The sequence below is a fragment of the Triticum aestivum genome, chromosome 3A (assembly GCF_018294505.1).
Source record: "Triticum aestivum cultivar Chinese Spring chromosome 3A, IWGSC CS RefSeq v2.1, whole genome shotgun sequence".
NCBI classification, from domain to species: Eukaryota; Viridiplantae; Streptophyta; class Magnoliopsida; order Poales; family Poaceae; genus Triticum; species Triticum aestivum.
Genome location: NC_057800.1, coordinates 655,757,622 through 655,777,807, shown reverse-complemented (window position 1 = coordinate 655,777,807; position 20,186 = coordinate 655,757,622). Strand labels below are relative to the sequence as shown.

The window sequence follows — 20,186 nt, the reverse complement described above, 5'->3', positions numbered from 1 at the left end:
TCCGGACGAGCGCGGAGCCACCAGGGGCTATATAGTAGCCCCACTGTCAAACTCCTATGGCTAAGTGAAAGTGTTAAAGCATTATAGTCCGGTTGCCTAGTTCGCTGCGCTATCACCTCCTTATTAGGACCAAGACGTTGGATTAAGTGTGAATACGCGTCTTCTGCGAACACCCCCGCATTATATGCGTGGAGGCTGAAGCCGACGACTGCAATCTTTCAGGTTATATACATGTATACATAAACGGCCGCACAGGAGGCATCACAATACTTTCGGGCAAAAGTATAAATATAGCCTTGATAAATTCAATAAAACATTGTTTTTACAATGGGAATACATGTCACTCAAACATAACATTCTTCGAGCACTGGGCCTCTATCGTACGAGCGCCCTCAAGAACTTCTTCAAAATAGTGCTCGGCAGCCACTCGGCCTATGGCCGAACCCTGCGCCGCGACAGTGGTGGCATCCATCTCCGCCCAGTATGTTTTGACACGGGCAAGGGCCATCCGCGAGCCTTCTATGCACGCCGACCTCTTCATCAAATTAATGTGCGGCACCACACCAAGGAACTGCTGCACCAAGCTAAAATAGATGTTCGGCTTTGGCGTTTCCGGCCACAGATGATCCACGACAGACCTCATGGCGAGTCCGGACAATCTATTGAGTTCGGCCCATTCGGCAAGCTGATCAGTCAATGGAAGCGGACGCTCTGGAACGTTAAATTGCGACCAGAACAGCTTGTCCACTTCACGGTCTGTCTGATCTCGGAAGTATTCGGCCGCATCGACAGCGCTCGCCGCTAAGTCCAGATATGCGTCGGCCGAACTCCACAGCCGATCCAGAGGGGCATACCGTGGATCGCCGAACTTCCTCCGCAGCATAAAGGGCTTCCCAGCCACAATGTCCCCGGCTTCACGCAGTTCCTCCTTCTTTGCCCTCATTGCAGAGCGGGTGTCTTTGGTCGCCATTGTGGCCTTTTCAAGGTCCGTAGCCTTCACCCGGTTTTCTTCTTCAAGAAACTGGCAGCAGTCGGCAGTGTCTTTTAACTTCTCAGCCATTTCGGCCATTTTCTCTTTGCTCTCGCTATGAGCGGCCTTCTCGGCTTTCAACTCTTCGGCCGCCTTCAAAGCGGCCGCATTACTACTCCTTGCTTGCTCCTTTGCTCAGGCAAGCTCCGCCCGCAGGGCCTCCACGGTGGCAGCTCCATCTGCAGTCACGACATATTAAAGATACTGGCATTATGCTGCTCTTACTATGTGACATTCACTATAAATATCACCTACCCTGTGCCTCGTCAAGCCGCTTGTTAAGAAGCTCGATGTCGGCATCCACCGCATCCAGTCGTCGTTCTAGTTCGGCAACCCCATCAGTCCGGCTAGCCACCGGAGCTTCAGACACTTGCACATAACAGCAGTCTGGTTATTACCTGGGACTACGATCCTCTGTTCGCCGCCGTTCTCGACGACAATCAGAGTCTCAGGGGCTACTATCTACACAGGGCGCACCTAAAAATGTGCGGATGCATATCATTTCACGTACCTCAAAGTCCGTCAGTAGACTCATAAAGGCTTCATGCAACCCGCTTTCGGCGGATGAAATCCTTTCAATCACCGTACCCATCAATGTACGGTGCTCTTCTGAGATAGTGGCTCGCCCTAGCAGATCCCTCAGTGCGTCCGACCGCATACCAGACGGTGCCGGATTCTTTTGGTTGCTCTCTTCAAGAGCTGGATACTGAGGGCTTCGGATGACCATGGGATTACCTTCTGGCCTTGCCGGATCCGGAGAAACTCTCCGTGATGACACTTCAAGGTCGCCCGCTTCTTGAGCCGGGGAGTCCGGGGGAGGCGTTTCGCTCTCCATCATCTCCGGAAGAAGATCCCCCGAAGACGAGCTCTGCTGAGAAGGGCTCAGATCCGAACTGCAACATAGATGCTTCGGTTATCTTCCTCAGAAGTAAGGTAGAATATCTTCACTATTAAGTACTTTTTGATTATTTACAGCTTGTTAGAGGGCTGATCCCCTCACGGACTTTGTGCGACAAGAGCACCCTCCGAGACGGGACCCTTTGGTGGAGTTTTCTTCTCCCGTTTGGAAACCTTGGTTTCTGGGTCATCAGAGGTAGTCCTCTTCCTCCCCCGGGGCGAGGGAATGTCATATTCCTTCCCTTGGTTATCCTTCCTCATGGAGGCGCTCGTTCCCTCGGTTGGAACAGGTAGCGATGGAGGCCCGCTTTGGCCCTCTCTATTCCCCCCTTCATCTTTCTTTGAGGGCACCAAGCAAGGTGCTGGCTCGAGCATCTTTTCCAGCACCGGATTGTCCAAGCCTTCGGGAAGGGGGGCCGAACACCGGATCATCTTCGCCTTTGTTATCCAGTCCTGGTCAAAGAGCGATCCTTCAGAATGATGTCATGATAAAAGAAAGACAGTGTGTTCGGCTGGAGGATTACTTACTTGGGCCGCGGTGCGGTTGCTGCTCAGGCCCACGTCCTCGGAGGTGTCCGGACACTCTATTTGGGGTCCGAAGAACGACTTGTGCACCTCCTCGTGCGTCAGGCCGAGGAAATTCTGAATAGCGCGCGGCCCTTCTGGGTTGAATTCCCATAAACGGAGGGGCCGGCGTTTGCAAGGCTGGACTTGATGAACTAGCATGACTTGCACTACCATAACCAAACTAAAATCTCCCTCGAAGAGATCCTGGATGTGGCTCTGTAGTACGGGCACATCCTTGGCTGGACCCCAGCTCAGCCCCCTGCTGATCCATGACATCAGTTGTGGTGGAGGGCCCGAGCGAAAGGCGGGGGAAGCTACCCACTTGGCACTTCTGGGAGCGGTGATGTAGAACCACTCCCATTGCAATAATCCGGACACCTCTGGAAAGGAACTTTTTGGCCATGGAGCTCCGGCAATCTTGCTTATTAATGCACCCCCGCACGCTGCACACTGCCCTTCGACCGTCTTCGGCTTCACATCAAAGGTCTTGAGCCACAGACCGAAGTGAGGGGTAATGCGGAGGAAGGCCTCACATATGACAATAAATGCCGAGATGTGGAGAAAGGAATCCGGGGCTAGATCGTGGAAATCAAGCCCGTAATAGAACATCAAACCCCTACGAAGGGATCCAGAGTGAGGCCTAGTCCTCGGAGGAAGTGGGAGATGAACACGACGTCTTCATTGGGTTCAGGAGTAGGGACGACCTGCCCTCGGGCGGGCAGCCGATGCGAGACTTCGGCGGTCAAGTATCTTGCCTCCCTCAACTTCTTGATATCCTCTTCCGTGACGGAGGAGGGCATCCACCGGCCCTGGAGGCTGGATCCGGACATGATTGAAGGTCCGAAGCACCTGACCTAGGCTTTGGGTGTTAGAACTCGAGGCGGGGGAAGGATTCGATTGAGCACGGGAGGAAAAAAGTAAAAGCCTTGACCCTTTATAAAGAGGGTGAATATCAAGCGTCCTCCTAGTAGCCGTTTGGGACTTGCCTAAAATCTAGGAGTCCTAGGCACGGTTGGGTTACCCACGCCCGTATTGATGAGAATCCCGTAATAAGGGGGACACGATCTCTGCTTTGACAAGACGTGTCAAGAAACTGCCTCGCGTTATGTGCGGGGCTAGTTAAAGGAAACGGTTCGAATAATCACCGGGCCATGGCATAATGTCATGTTGCCAAAACGTGTCAGCAGATTAGATTTGTGGAAATATTATTCTCTCTACGGTGGTATGTGGAACTTATTTTGCAGGGTCGGACACTATCCTTGTATTCAGATTCTTCCGTGGTGTATTCGGAGGAGGAACCCGCCTTGCAATGCCGAAGACAACACTGCACGCCAGACTCATCGTCATTGAAGCCTGGTTCAGGGGCTACTGAGGGAGTCCTGGATTAGGGGGTCTCCGGACAGCCGGACTATATCCTTTGGCCGGACTGTTGGACTATGAAGATACAAGATTGAAGACTTCGTCTCGTGTCCGGATGGGACTCTACTTGGTGTGGATGACAAGCTAGGCAATACGGATATGTATATCTCCTCCTTTGTAACCGACCTTGTGTAACCCTAGCCCCCTCCGATGTCTAAATAAACCGGAGGGTTTTAGTCCGTAGGACAACATACAATCATACCATAGGCTAGCTTCTAGGGTTTAGCCTCTCCGATCTCGTGGTAGATCAACTCTTCTAATACTCATATCATCAAGAATAAATCAAGCAGGACGTAGGGTTTTACCTCCATCAAGAGGGCCCGAACCTGGGTAAAACATCGTGTCTCCTGCCTCCTGTTACCATCCGCCTTAGACGCACAGTTCAGGACTCCCTACCCGAGATCCGCCGGTTTTGACACCGATAGTGACACAGAACTAGCTCCAATTCATCAATGTAATGTAGGCATGTATTCCGAATATAGTCATACGTGCTTATGGAAAAGAACTTGCATGACATCTTTTGTCCTACCCTCCCGTGGCAGCGGGGTCCTAGCAAAAACTAAGGGATATTAAGGCCTTCTTTTAATAGAGTACCGGAACAAAGCATTAACACATAGTGAATACATGAACTCCACAAACTATGGTCATCACCGGGAGTGGTCCCGATTATTGTCACTTCGGGGGTGCCGGATCATAACACATAGTAGGTGACTATAGACTTGCAAGATAGGATCAAGAACTCTCATATATTGATGAAAACACAATAGGTTCAGATCTGAAATCATGGTACTCGGGCCCTAGTGACAAGCATTAAGCATAGCAAAGTCATAGCAACATCATTCTCAGAATATAGTGGGTACTAGGGATCAAACCCTAACAAAACTAACTCGATTACATGATAAATCTCATCCAACCCATCACCGTCCAGTAAGCCTACGATGGAATTACTCACGCACGGCGGTGAGCATCATGGAATTGGTGATGGGGGATGGTTGATGATGACGATGACGACGGATTCCCGTCTCCGGAGCCCCGAACGGACTCCAGATCAGCCCTCCCGAGAGAGTTTAGGGCTTGGCGGCGGCTCCGTATCGCAAAACGCGATGAATCCTTCTCTCTAATTTTTTTCTCCCTGAAAGTGAATATATGGAGTCAGGGTTGAGGTCGGTGGAGCGTCAGCGGGCCCATGAGGCAGGTGGGCGTGCCCAGGGGGTAGGGCGCGCCCCCACCCTCGTGGACAGGTGGAGGCCCCCCTGACGTGGATCTTCCTTCCAGTATTTTTTATATATTCCAAAATAATTCTTCGCTGATTTTAAGGTCATTCCGAGAACTTTTATTTCTGCACAAAAATAACACCATGGCAATTCTGCTGAAAACAACGTTAGTCCGGGTTAGTTCCATTCAAATCATGCAAGTTAGAGTCCAAAACAAGGGCAAAAGTGTTTGGAAAAGTAGATACAACGGAGACGTATCACCCCTCCCTAGTCCAATTCGGACTGGCCATGGGGGGGGGGGGGCTCCCTTGTGGCCCTCCTCTCCTTTCCATTAGGGCCCATGAAGGCCCATGAACTTCCTAGGGGGTGGGGGGTTCCGGTAACCCCCGGTACTCTGAAACTTATCCGAAACGACCTGAACCATTCCGGTGTCCAAATGTAACCTTCCAATATATGAATCTTTATGTCTTGACCATTTCAAGACTCCTTGTCATGTTCGTGATCTCATCCGGGACTCCGAACAAACTTTGGTTCATTAAAACACGAAACTCATAATACAAATCGTCATCGAACGTTAAGCGTGCGGACCCTACGGGTTCAAGAACTATGTAGGCATGACCTAGACATATACTACATAGGAATAGGAATCCATTCGTACAAACCAAATGGCCTCAAAGGAAATTTTCCTTTGCAAATCCTATCCTATAGAAATCCTATAAAATTCCTACAAATCAAAGGAGGCCTAAAACAATATAAATAACAGAAGAAAAATATGATGCAAAATGAACGTATCACGACCAAACAGCGTGTCATATGTGAGCCTACTGCAACGGAGCCAACCAAACGACGGGTCCAAATTAATTACCAACCAAACTATGTGCAAATGCTGATTTTGGGCTGTTTTTTCTCAATCACATCCAATGCATGCAAAATCGGAGCGACTAACCAAACAGTTGTGTCATGTGTGACTCCCTTTCTCTAGAAACAAGAGACCATCAGGATTTGAAAAAAGTACTACTGTAAAAATTAGAAATAGAAAAAGAATAGAAAAAAGGAAACCCAAACAAAACCCAGCTCAAGAAAGCCTGAACGAAATAAAAAAAACCGGCTGGAAGCTTCCAGAAGCTTCCCAAAACCGGCCGGAGCTTAACGGCAGGAATCGAGGTTGTTCGCCTCTCTGTTCCTAAAGCTTGGGAATCGGAAAGAAAATCGAAGGTCGGTTAAGCCACGACACAACTCGTTTTCCTTTGCACAATCCTATTCCACACATCGGCCTACCGAAACCCTAAACTAAAGACGTTCCCCTTCACGCGCGGCGCCTCCCACACACCTCGACCGGCGCGGCCATGGCCGGCGGCGACCGCATCCCTGACCTCCCTGACGACCTGCTGCGGCGCATCCTCTACTTCGCGCCTGTCAAGGAGGCCGCGTCCACCAGCGCGCTCGCGCGCCGGTGGCGCTCGCTGTGGCTCTCGTCGGGCGCCGTCAACCTCGACACGCGCTCCTACCACGTCCTGGACGATAATTTGTACGGCAAGCGAGCCTCCTTCGTGCGCGACGCCCACGCGGCTCTCGATGCCCACGGCCGCCATTGCCCCCTCGGGAAGCTCACCTTCCACGTGGAAGGCCACAGATGGGACATCGTCCAGGTATTCCTGTGCATCAGCGATGACGGCTTGAAGGACGACATCGTGGGCCTCGTGCTCTCGCACCGGGCGGCCCGATCCGTCGAGGAGCTCTGCGTCGACGCTTACGTCCGTCGCCACCCGTACGAAGATCGGGACGAGAGCGGATATTACGACCTCAGTCTCGCATCCCTGCCGTCCAAGAATCTCCGCCGGCTGCGCATCACCAGCTGCACAAGCCTCAGGGTGCCTCCGGACAGCGCCCCCGTCGCGTTCCCGCGGCTGGAGGAGCTGCGGCTGCGCTTTTGCAGCGACGTGCCGCTCGAGGATCTCCAGAGCGTCGTCGACTCCGCCCCTCACCTCGCCGTCCTGGAGCTCCACTCCGTATGTCTCTCCTCATCCGAGAACGATGTTCCTGGTGATGCAGCCACACACGAGGGTTTGCCGCCGCCGGCAAAACTCCGGTGTCCGGCCGTCACGGCCCTCGTGTTGTCGGACTGCACCTGGACGAACTGGACCGGCGTAGAGCTGGACGCGCCGATGCTGCGATGCTTCAGATATAATGGGAATTTTGGCGAGCCGTTCGCACTAAAACCACAAGAAGCCGCAAACCTCAAGCGAGTGGACATAGACTTCTCCCCTGGCATGTATTATTACATAGAAAACAACACATGCGCCTGCTTCTGGCAACGTGCTGCGAGCTTCAGCAATGCCAGGGTCTTGAAGCTGAAAACCAACCAGCTCGAGCACCTCAGGCCGGGCTGCGAGACGAACGGGCCCGAGCCGAATAAGGTCCTGTTCCGCGACCTCGAACGCCTCGAGCTGGAGGCACACAGTACAAGCCAGGACGGAGCAAGCCCACCGGATCGGCCATTGCGCACGTCCTCCACTGCTGCCCCATGATTCGTGAACTCCGCCTCAACCTGAGCACGAGCACCGTGTCGGAGATCAAGTCCTACGGGGACGATGGGTGCTATGAATGAGACGTCTTCGCGGAGAAAGACCAGCTGGATTTCGACAAGTCTGTAAATCACTTCTTGCGCCGCAGATTCAAGAACCCGACGATGTCGTACGAGGTGCCTGATTATATCCATGGCTTGACTGGACAGTCATTTAGAGACTGTTTGGTTTGGAGCCTTGAGCTGCCCAGCCAAAACATCGGTCGTTGACCAGGCTTCGGCTGGCTGTTTGGATCACCTCCAAAATTTTGGTGTGCCCGCCCGCCTCAACTCCCTCCCGCTGCTCTTGCGCCAAATCGTTGGCAGAAACGCGGGCGGCCGAATCCCTCGCCAATATTTTGGCGTGCCAACAGCGCCCAGGATTTGGCAGGGTGGACATGGGAACAAACCAAACAGCCCCTTACCTGCCTGCAGAGTAGCCTGAGGTGTGTGAGCTTGCGATTCCGGAGGGACGAGTCCAACCGTTTTGGTGCGCGATTGGCCAAATTCTTGGCGGAGAACGCCATGGTTCTTGAAGAGATGCATATCGACGACGGGAACCTGAAAATAGGGGAGCACATTAATCACGTGGTTGGCGGATCGATTGCTGGTTCAGCCTCAGGCTTTGCAGTCTTGCCCCTTGAAACACGAAAGTGAAAGTCTCCAACTCTCTATGTCATATGTAGTCGTTGGGAATATGAGAATCGTTGTGCTCATTGTTCACTCTCGTCAGTCTTTCAGTGATGATGCTTGTCCTGATGCAAGAAACGATATGGTGTCCACAGATCCAGAGTTCGACATTCTGACTACCCCTTGGCTTGAAGCGTTCATTGCAATTTCTTCCGGCAACTGCAAAATTTCGGGAACATGTGAACGACTTGGTCAGTTTTAGGCTTTTAATTTGCTCCACGCAGGCTATTTCTTGATATTAGTAAATACATTTCCACAGTACATATTGTACTTTGTGTGCAGATAGACTGTTCTTGTGGTACTGACATTGTACATATAAGAAACAACACAGTTAAGACGTGCACAAGCTCAAAGTAAACAAAGAGCATGATATCATCACATGATCAGGTGTGCTTGGTGAATTCTTGCCAACTTTCCCCCTCCGAATAATGTTTCTTCTTTTTCTAACTTGGCTCGATTGTTTAGTAATTGTAACACGGTTAGAGGGCAACCTATCATGGTAATTAAAAGAAAAGACAGCTTAAGAACTGCAATGAAACAACTAGCCAAATCAATCAAACTTCATCAAATTGGACACATTTAATAAAATTTAATAAAATAAATTTATTTCACTTTCTACTCTAGTTTATTTTATAATAACACACGTCTTGGCAGTGTAAGATTATGAGAAAGATACTCGTCAACTTCCGGACTCTCGGTAAAGAAGACTATAGCTATCAGCTGAGTGCTCCCAAAAGCGCTCTGTGTAGGAACCAAAAATCACTCGGCTTATACTTGTAGCTCGGCAAAGTACTTGCCACGTGATCTTCCTCGGTGACTGCGGGCGCTGTAAGCCGAGTGTCTGCTAATGGCATACTCAGCTTACTTATCCCTTTTTTTTCATTTTAATAGCTTACACCATGGCAATTATATTGGTTAGACCATGGGTAGTTTATTGTAGGTAGCATGGTATTCCAGTTTTTTGCATGTGTTTACGTCATATATATTTCATAAACTATGGCAAGTTATTTTAACATAACATGGTGATTTGTTTACATATTACATACACTTTTAATATTTACAACATGGCAAATTTATTATTTAGCCCATGGTAGATTTATTCTATGTAGCATGACAATCTTAGGAGTATTTTAGATCATGGCAATTATATTAGTTAGACCATGGCAGCTTATTGTAGGTAGAATGGCATCATCTATTTTTCATCCACCATTCCAATTTTTGCCATGTGTCTATGGCAAATATATTTCATATACTATGGCAAGCTAGTTTTAACATAACATGGCAATTCTCTATTTCTTGCCCCACACTTATTTAGCATTTTTTAAATAATTGCCATGTTTTTCTAGAGAACAATTTCCCTTATTTTGACATGTCCCCAGGGCAATTTCCTAAATTTGACATCCTTTTTTCCAACAAACAAAATTTATAAATTTGCAAAAGAATTCAAAATTCCTAACTTCACCATGTCCTCCATGCAATTTCCTAAATTTTCCTTGTGCCCATGGCAAACTTTTCAAATAGGTTTTCTGACATGGCATCTTAATTTGCATTAGATCTATATATACTAGATAATACCCCGCGCGTTGCAGCACGACATTTGTGGGCCAAACATCTTAAGAGAAATAATTGCTCTAGACCATAGAGGAAATAAATTGTTAAAATAAGGAAAGGAAAACGAACATGTTGTGTGGGTGATGTATAATGATTTCTAGTCATTGAAATAGGATGTTTGACAGCTTGAGCGAACCCAAAGTGCTAGATGTATAAATAACATCATACTTGAGTGATAATTGTCTTCAAAACATTATCCAAAAATTTAAGATTATAGGTTGTCTGACATTACATCCTTCGATGAAATCACCCTTATAAAATTTGAGAGATAGCTCTAGCTTGTAATTCTGCAGCAAATTGTAAATCGAATATCTAGAGGTACAAAAAGAAAAGAACAAATGTTACTGTGCATCATCTTAGCAATAGCTTTGTGTCAGTTTGCATCAACATCACCATAGGCTAATGTGCTTACCATAATACTTTGTCCCATGGTAAATGATCATGCTAGAATATTTAACAAAGATGTTGAAATAAACTTCTAATTAAGGAACACCCTGAGTATATGCACAACAATTATACATCGACTGTTGTAATCTCCTTACTCTGCTCCAAGTCTGCATTTTCAGTACATCAAATTAGCAACAGAACAGGAAGTAGTAGAAGTTTAAATGGACCAAAGTCTACAGATCATTGAACATGTGAAGGCGAATATTCATCATTATACACATATTTGGAAAATATGAACTGTAATACTGTCAGAATTTCCAAAAGTCTAGCAACATCACAGGCTAGAAACACTCTTGCCCTTGAAGATGTGTGTATGCTTGATGAAACTTAAAGAGAAACCAAAATACTGATTTTCCTGGTGGCAACAACTGTGAAATGTGTTGATCTAGCGCAAAGGCTCAATTGAAACCCTGCCTAGATGTAGATTTAGCAGAGTAAGCATGGTCGTTTGTCAGCTAGTCCATCTCCTTGGCCTGCAGCCCAACTTAGGCGCAAGCATTTCTCAAGTAGAGGCGATGATTGGTGACATATAAAACTTCATAAATCAGCAAATATCACTGAAAATCATATTCGAAGATTGCGATTTGTACCAACAATTGTATAGGCTGATGTATATTAAAAGAATAGAAATGCTTTTGGTCACAACGAATGAACAATAGTAGCGAGGCTTAAAAATGTCAAGCAGAAAATGTATGACCAAAGTGATACCTTGTGATTTCATTATAGATGCTAAATTGTATCCATGGATCGAGCAGTTAACCTTGCAAGCCCCAGTAACTATTTGCCTGCATTACAACTTTCTAATATAAATATATTGTCCATCGGTATTGAGTAGCACATGAATATGTACATGGAAGATATGGCACACAAATAAAGGTCCTTGTTGGCAAATCGATTTGGTATGCTTGACAGCCATAATAGATAAAAGTATTCTCCATCAGTTTTGAGAGCACATGAATAAACATGGAAGATATGACGAAATAGATTAGAGAGAGAGAGAGAGACTGCAGACCAAAAGAACACCGTGTAGAAGATTTTTCCTCCTCGCATGCAGTTGGGGATAAGCTCATAAGCGATGTAGGAGTCCATCAAGATGCAGCGGAAGATGGAGATTACCTTGTGCAGTGGCTCGGATCCTCATGGGTAGATGATGGTGGCGACAACATTCGTCGCGAGGTGGGCAGCAGCTTCGATGATGAACAACAGCGGACAGTGAGGACGACATCGCGCAATCGCGTCGATCTTGGTGATTGCTGAATTTAACCCCAGCAAACAGGAGACCTGCAGAAATAGGCGGGCTTGGTTGTGAAGGAGATCAAGGAGATGGGGTGAGGGAATGGGAACAAACATGATTGGGAAGGCGGAGAGTCTAAAAGAGCGAGGCCGATCTGTTTATCTCCCACTGTAATCCATTGAATGGGAAATAAAAGATCGTGTGCAAAAGAGAGTAACCGGCGCGATGGGTACGTTTGGGGAGAAGGATCCTGAAGCGATGCAGCGGAACATCCTTTGAGGAAAAAAAATATCTCGTCTGTTGTAGAAGACGGAAGAGCAAACGGGCTGGGGATGAGTGCGTACTGAGTTCATTTGCTGAGTTTTTTGATGAGGTGGCACTGTGGGGCATGTCTAGTGAGGTGGATAGGCTGCATGTCAAAAGAAATAGGATAGTGTGGATCAACTATTTAGGTATTATAGATTCATTACACGAAAAATTTACTTGCTTTTAGCTATAAACTAACCATGACAAACTTTCTCATTTTTTTGCCATGGGCACGTTCTTTTTCCTTTTGAAACTAGGATGCCAATTTTTTTTATTTGTACAAACTCTGTGAATTTTGCCACATCACTACTTACAATGCGTAAATAATTGCCACAGTCTTCGAATACATGTGTCACCCATGCCATAAAAAGCATAACGGAAAATTATGGAGGTTCCTTGGTCCACTATCTAGTTTTAGCCAGCAAAAGCATGCACACACACCAAATATTTTTGCTATGTTGTACAAATATTAGGGCAACCACGGGAGGTGGGCATGTTTTTGTTGTATTCGGCAACCACAAAAGCTACATTCGGCAACACGTTTGCTGCAATCCAACAACGTCCTTGCGTCCCGCCCAAGTTTGCTGGAACCGGGCAAACATGTGGTGCTGCAACCGTCGGTGAATGTGCTATAAAGCTTGACGCCCTCACCGGTGATGCCGCGAGACTGGCAAAACAAAAGCTACAACCGGCGTTCAAGTTTGTTGGAAAACAGCAAACACGATTGGAGCGATCCCCGAGGGCCTCCCTCTGCAAGCACCACCACCCTAGGGGACGCCGCAAAATGTTGCAACCGACATCAACAAAAGCTGGATCCGTGATTTTTTTTGGTGGTGTTTTTGCTGCGTGGCGTGGGGATTTTTTTTACTACAACCAACATTTGATTTTTGCTGGAACCGGTACCTGCTGATGTGGAATACGACAGAGGGCATGGGGTGCTGCAAAACCGGCACCCACCATCGTCGGAGATGACGCACGGCCCTGCTGACGCGAGCAACGACGCCATGAACGGCAGCCTTTTTGTTTCCTATGGCAAGTTGTGGCGGGGGGAAGAGTGGGGGAGGGGCGGGAGCAGACAGGAAAAGGAAGAAGATGACTGGGGAAGGGGGTAAAATCGAACGGCAGTTCGCGGCTGAATTGGGCGGCGGGGGCGATTGGCCGAGAGTTGAGCCGACGGGCCGGCGCCTAGCACCGCCCTTCTTTTAAGTCTGGTACTTGTGTGTGCTAAAATATGGGCTTTTTTTGTGGCCAATTCTATTTTGTTTGAGGATCGTGTCGCGTCAGGTTTTTTTGAGAGGGTCCACTCTGGAGGTTCCCCATAGCAAAAGTCGCACGACCATTAGCGTCACGATTCGATCTGGGTTCTCCCCAGGCAAAAGACACATAGTTATCCGGTTTTGTTATTTTCCACGTATCTGAAAATTACGAGCTCTACTATCTATCTTAAGGTGAATTAATTGCACCATTCTCTATCTTAGGGTGGGGGCGGGGTGTAGAGGATCGCCGGAAGTCTTCCTAGGTGCGGCGGGGCATAGAGGGATGTGAGATAGCGCCCACCGGCCGCGGATGGTGGAAGCCGGCGGTTAGGATGAGGGATCATGAGGAGGAAGACGATGAACAATTCCTAGATCTATTCTGGGCGGTTCCAACGGTCCATATTAGAAGTGACTGAACTATTTGTTTTTTTTCAGTTATTTATAACTAACAAATAGAGGCTCCTATAGTTATCTGGGTCCTAAAACAAAACAAAATAAACTTGGGAAGGAAGGCAACGTCGGTTAACGTCAGGAGTATGTAGTATGGGAGCACCTGGAACTCAGCTAGCTGAGATTTGTCTATGGTCTCATTCACATGACATCATCATATATGTTGGCTTGTTTTTCTTCTCCCTAGGATTTGCACATGTCGTGTTGTTATTTTGGGCTTGGCCTTTTGTTCTCCCGTCGCAAACATACGAGTCCATAAGGAGAAGCACTTACATCTTAATGGGCTGACCTGTACAGCATATTTTTACTTGCCATAACAAAGTTTTGGAGTGTTTTCTTCGCCGTTCTACAAATAAAGCGTTTTCTTAGGTTTTTTTTTCCAGTTTTTACTCAGTTCTGCAGTAATCACCAGCATGATGTCTCTGACGCACAGGATCTATCCCGGTTTTGTTCCATGCATTATTTACTTTTTAAAAATTCCATCAAATTGTTTTAAATATGATGGATTTTACAGTTTGTCTGTGGGGAATTGGTTGCTACTTCTTTGCCTGGGCCGACCATCTCCTATTGTTACTGGGTTGGGATAGATTTATATTAGCTATGTACACAGACAAACAAAAATCACTATCTAGATGAGCCTGTAATCACGTGAAGAAAAAGACCATATAGGAGAAGGCAAAATCGACCCTACAAGAGAGTGAGTAGTAACAATATTTTAGAGAAAAATAACCAACTTTTTTTTTCAAAAAGGTATGGCCTGACTTGAAACATGCAATTGCGACCTCATTTCAAAACTTGCAATTGCAACCCTAACTTAAAAACTTGCAGTTGCGACCCCACTTGAAACTACAATTGCAACCCAAATATTTGCAATCCACTTCAAAACTATGTGTTGCGACTCCACTTGAAATAGTTACAACCCCATTAAAAACTTGCAATTGCAACCTAAAACTTTTCCAACTCACTTGAAAACTTTCAGTTACGGTTCCACTTGAAAACTTGCAGCTGCAACCCGATTTGAAAATTTGCAGTTGCGTCTCCACTTGAAAACTTATAGTCGCGACCCGACTGTGAAAACATGCACTTGCGACATGACCTTAAAACCTGCACTTGCACCCCTTCTTTAATACTTGCAGTTGCGACCCCACTTGAATACTTGCAGTTGCCACCCAACTTTGAAAACATGCAGTTGCGACTTGGCTTTGAAAACTTGCAGTTGCGACCCGCCTTTGAAAACTTGCAGTTCCTACCTGCCTTTGAATACTTGCAGTTGCCACCCAACTTTGGAAACATGCAGTTGCGACCCGACTTTGAAATTTTGCAGTTACGGCCCGGCTTTGAAAACTTGGAGTTGTGACCCGGCTTTGAATAGTTGCAGTTGCCACCCAACTTTGAAAACATGCCGTTGCAACCTGGTTTTGAAAACTTGTCGTTGCGACCCGGTTTTGAAAACTTATAGTTGCGACCCGGTGTTTCAGAATCTGCAGTTGCTACCCGGCTTTGAATGCTTGCAGTTGCACCCCGACTTTGAAAACTTGCAGTTGCGACCCGACTTTGAATACTTGAAGTTGCGACCCAATTTTGAATACTTGTAGTTTTGATCCGACTTTGAAAACTTGTAGTTGTGACCCAATTTTGAAAAACTTACAGTTGCGACTTGACTTTGAATACTTGCAATTGCGACCACATCTAAAAACTTGAAGTTACAAGCCCATATGAAAACTTTTAGTTCCAACCCGGCTTGAAAACTTGCAGTTGCGACAAGATTTGAAAACTTGCTATTACAACACTAACTTGAAAGCCTGTTGTCGCTGCCATATTTGAAAAAACTTCGCGATCAACTTTTGAAAACCACACTGTTGCTACTCCATCTAAAAACTAACACTTGCAACCATGACTTCGTAGATTGCAACTACGACCCAATTTGAAAAACTCGTAGTTGTGACTAGACTTAAAATCTTTGGCCACGCAAATTTTTTGAATGAAAAACGCATGCAAAACACATTTCTACCGAGAAGGAGGCATGAACTTTGATATCATTAGAATAAAAACAAAAAATGACACAAAAAAGATTAAGTAAAAATGAGGAATAAAAAATAAATTAGAAGATGAAAAAAGAAAAAAATGGAAGATAAAAACAAAAAAATAGTGAAATCACTAAACAATCACTTTTTCATTCTGTGGTAACAAATGAATATTAAGCTAAAAACAAAATGAATACACACAACTAGGAAAAGGGAGAAGAGTGGAATAATGTTCGACAACATATAGTGAAATAAAAAAAAAGAAACAACAAATAATCATGAGAGGAAAAAAATCATTACAAAGAGTTGACCCGTGGAAGCTACGGTCAACAAATGACAATAACATGATTCAAAGAAGAAAACAATTGACAATAACTTGCACGGAAGAATGCAAACAGCTAGCAACGATTCACATCCTTGGATCATATCCTTTTTTTTTCTCTTTTTCTAATCGGTAAAGAACAAGAAGAAGAAAAGCCCATACAGCCCAGCTCCGCAAATAAAAAACAAAAATCTACTTGTATACTTGTACGTAGTACTCATGCACATGGGCTACGCCTTGTACGAGACTAGAGCGACTACAATCTGATGTGTGATGATCGAACGGTCAAAAAAGTGATTGAGACCATAATTAAAACTCAGCTAGCTGAGTTTCAGCAAAACCGATATACAGTAGTATACAATATAAACGCTTCATCGGCCCCTGATCGATCTGGGATTCTTTTGCAAGGGTTCCGGCCGGCCGCGATGGGCCACTCCCAGATCGCTGGTGGGCGCGACGACCGCCTGAGCAAGCTCGACGATGGCGTCCTTGGCAACATCCTCTCCTTCCTCCCCACCAAGGAGGCCATGCGGGCGACCACGCTCTCCACCCGGTGGCGCGACGTCTTCGCCAGCGTCCACGCCGTTTCTCTGGAGCAATCGGAAGGCACCGTCTCCCTCGCCAACGGCGTCAACGACGTGCTTTTTGCCCGGTACCGCCGCGGCCGCGCCACCGTCCCGATGCGCTCCCTCCGCGTGGCCTTCCGCGACTACAGTGACGGGATGAACGACCTCGACTCCATGGTTGACCGGTGGATCTCGTACGCCATGCAGCAGAGTGGACCAGAGCTCCACCTCGACCTGCGCCTCCGCGCCGACGAAATCTGCGGCCGCGGCTACTCCCTCCGCAGCGCGGCCGAGGAGAACCAGGCCGGCGTTCAAGACGACGAGCGTGCCAGCAGCAGCCGCTCCGCTTGCAGTTCGGACGATGAAACCACGAGGTCGAGTCGCTCTTCTCTTTCAAATAAGTTTTTTTACCGGAGCCGGGAGCTACCGGACACCACTAGCCAATAACAGTGCTCCAACTCTGACGTATCTCAATCCTTCTCTATCGTATTTGATTCTTTTTTTGGGTTTTTTATCTGTATTTTCTTTACCCTGGGACCCATGCATGAAAGAGACAGTACTGACACATGCATATTTTTTTCTGCACATAGTACAGTACACATTGTCTGTTTTCTCTTATACAACTCATCGCTTTTAATTTCCTATTGATAATTTAGATGGCTCATATTTTTAAAACCAAAATTTATTTTTTAAAACTTTTTATATATTTGAACTCCTGATTTCAAGATCTTTAGAAGCTTAGTTTTGGATACTTTTTGAACAAGTTTGAATCCATTTGTTTCACTCAATATTTTCATTTATTTCAGAACAACTATTTATTTCAGTTATTTCGAACCACTAATTTCACATGTTTGAATCCATTAAATTTCTGAAATACAATTTCAATTATTTCAATCATTGTTAAAAAAACATATTTCACTCATTTCAAAAGATGGATTTATCCCCATTAAAAAACTATTTCACTCGTTTGAAGAAAAATTAGTGGTTTCGGTAAAAAGAGCTTTGCGCTCTTCGAATAAGTTTTTTTACCGGAGCCGGGAGCTACCGGAGACCACTAGCCAATAGCAGTGCTCCAACTCTGACGTGTCTCAATCCTTCTCTATCGTATTTGATTCCTTTTCTAGGTTTTTTGACCACTAGCCAATAGCAGTGCTCCATGCATGGAATAGACAGTACTGACACATGCATCTCTTTTTCTGCACATAGTACAGTACACATTGTCTGTTTTCTCTTATACAACTCATTGCTTTTAATTTCCTGTTGATAATTTAGATGGCTCATATTTTTAAAACCAAAATTTATTTTTTGAAACTTTTTATATATTTGAACTCCTGATTTCAAGATCTTTAGAACAAGCTTAGTTTTGGATACTTTTTGAACAAGTTTGAATCCATTTGTTTCACTCAATATGTTTCACTTATTTCAGAAGAACTATTTATTTCAGTTATTTCGAACCACTAATTTCACATGTTTGAATCCATTAAATTTATGAAATACAATTTCAATCATTGTTAAAAAAAGCAGATTTCAGTCATTTCAAAAGATGGATTTATCCCCATTAAAAAACTATTTCACTCGTTTGAAGAAAAATTAGTGGTTTTGGTAAAAAGAGCTTTGCGCTCTTCGAATAAGTTTTTTTACCGGAGCCGGGAGCTACCGGAGACCACTAGCCAATAGCAGTGCTCCAACTCTAATGTATCTCAATCCTTCTCTATCGTACTTGATTCCTTTTTTGGGTTTTTTGACCACTAGCCAATAGCAGTGCTCCAACTCTGATGTATCTCAATCCTTCTCTATCGTATTTGATTCCTTTTTTGGGCTTTTTATCTGTATTTTCTTTACCCTGGGACCCATGCATGGAAGAGACAATACTGACACATGCATCTCTTTTTCTGCACATAATACCGTACACATTGTCTGTTTTCTCTTATACAACTCATTGCTTTTAATTTCCTGTTGATAATTTAGATGGCTCATATTTTTAAAACCAAAATTTATTTTTTGAAACTTTTTATATATTTGAACTCCTGATTTCAAGATCTTTAGAACAAGCTTAGTTTTGGATACTTTTTGAACAAGTTTGAATCCATTTGTTTCACTCAATATGTTTCACTTATTTCAGAAGAACTATTTATTTCAGTTATTTCGAACCACTAATTTCACATGTTTGAATCCATTAAATTTCTGGAATACAATTTCAATTATTTCAATCATTGTTAAAAAAAACAGATTTCACTCATTTCAAAAGATGGATTTATCCCCATTAAAAAAACTATTTCACTCATTTGAAGAAAAATATTTAAATTAGTTCAACACAGCTGATTTCACTAAATTAAGAAACATATTTGACTCAGTTTAATAGAATGCACTAAATTAAAAAACATATTTCACTCAGTTTGATAGAATGATTTGATCATTTCAACAAATGATTTCACTCATTCCAAAAAGTGATTTCAATCATTTCAAAAAATATATTTAAAACATTTCAAAACGGTTGATTTCACTAAATTGAAATAATATATTTCACTCAGCTTAATAGAATGATTTCTATCATTATAAAAAAAGATTTCACTCATTTCAAAAGTGATTTCAGTCATTTTAACAAACATATTTCACTCATTCCAAAAAGTATATTTAGATCATTTCAATACGGTTAATTTCACTAAATTGAAAAAATATATTTCACTCAGCTTAATAGAATGATTTCTATCTTTTTTTTAAAAAAAATCACTCATTTCAAAAAGTGATTTCACTCATTTTAACGAACATATTTCACTCATTCAAAACACTGGGTTCACTCATTCCAAAAAGTATCTTTGGTTGTGTTCAAAAAACAGATTCCGCTCGTTCGAAAAACATAGTTCACTCGTTTCAAAAGTTGGATATAACTTATTTCGACAAAATAGTTTCACTCAATTTAGCAGACATATTTCACTAATTCCAAAACACAGATTTCACTCATTTCAGAAAATTGATTCCACTTGTTTCGAAAGGTAGATTCCACTTGCTTCAAAAACAGATTTCACTTATCAATATATATTGAAGTGGAAATATGATTGAAATAACAAAACTCAAACTAGACGAAATATACTCAAGATTGGCCTTGTTTTAAAGATCTTCGCGCCAAAAGTTCAAATATATAAATAGTTTCATAATTAATTTTTTAGTTTAAAAGATATAAATGATTTAAATTAGCAAAGGTAAAATAAAAAATGTGGATTTGTTGTGTAAGAGAGGAGAGAGACTGCACATGTACTTTTGCTGCCATGCATGTGGCCTACAGTACGTGAGAGAGAGGAGCATGCATGCATCTGATCAAAGGTAGGCCCAAGTAATAATTTTGGTGGGGTCCATTCACTGTATTTGATCAGGTATAGATGTTGTGTCACAGAAACTGGAAATAATGCGTGGCAGCTGCACGAATCCTCACGCACCCAATGGACGATGGATTACTAACCGGTACATCCCGGTTCCGGTAAAAAGAGCTTTGCGCTCTTTCCTGCCCTGGCGGGCTTCGCCCTCGACGGCATCTCCGACGACGAGGTGGAGACGCCCCCTCCTCCCAAAAGACCATGGCTACGGCAGCAGAA

General features: G+C 44.8%; 1 long non-coding RNA gene and 1 pseudogene across 1 annotated transcript; both read right to left on the bottom strand.

The window, feature by feature from the left end:
- LOC123062973 (uncharacterized) overlaps nucleotides 1-20,186 on the bottom strand; it is a 77,815-nt pseudogene that overhangs the window by 35,480 nt on the left and 22,149 nt on the right.
- Nucleotides 10,110-11,896, bottom strand: LOC123062974 (uncharacterized). The gene is made up of 3 exons (XR_006429995.1): nucleotides 11,555-11,896; nucleotides 11,147-11,223; nucleotides 10,110-10,545 (listed from the first exon to the last, which is right to left on the bottom strand). It is a non-coding gene; the product is annotated as an uncharacterized lncRNA (long non-coding RNA).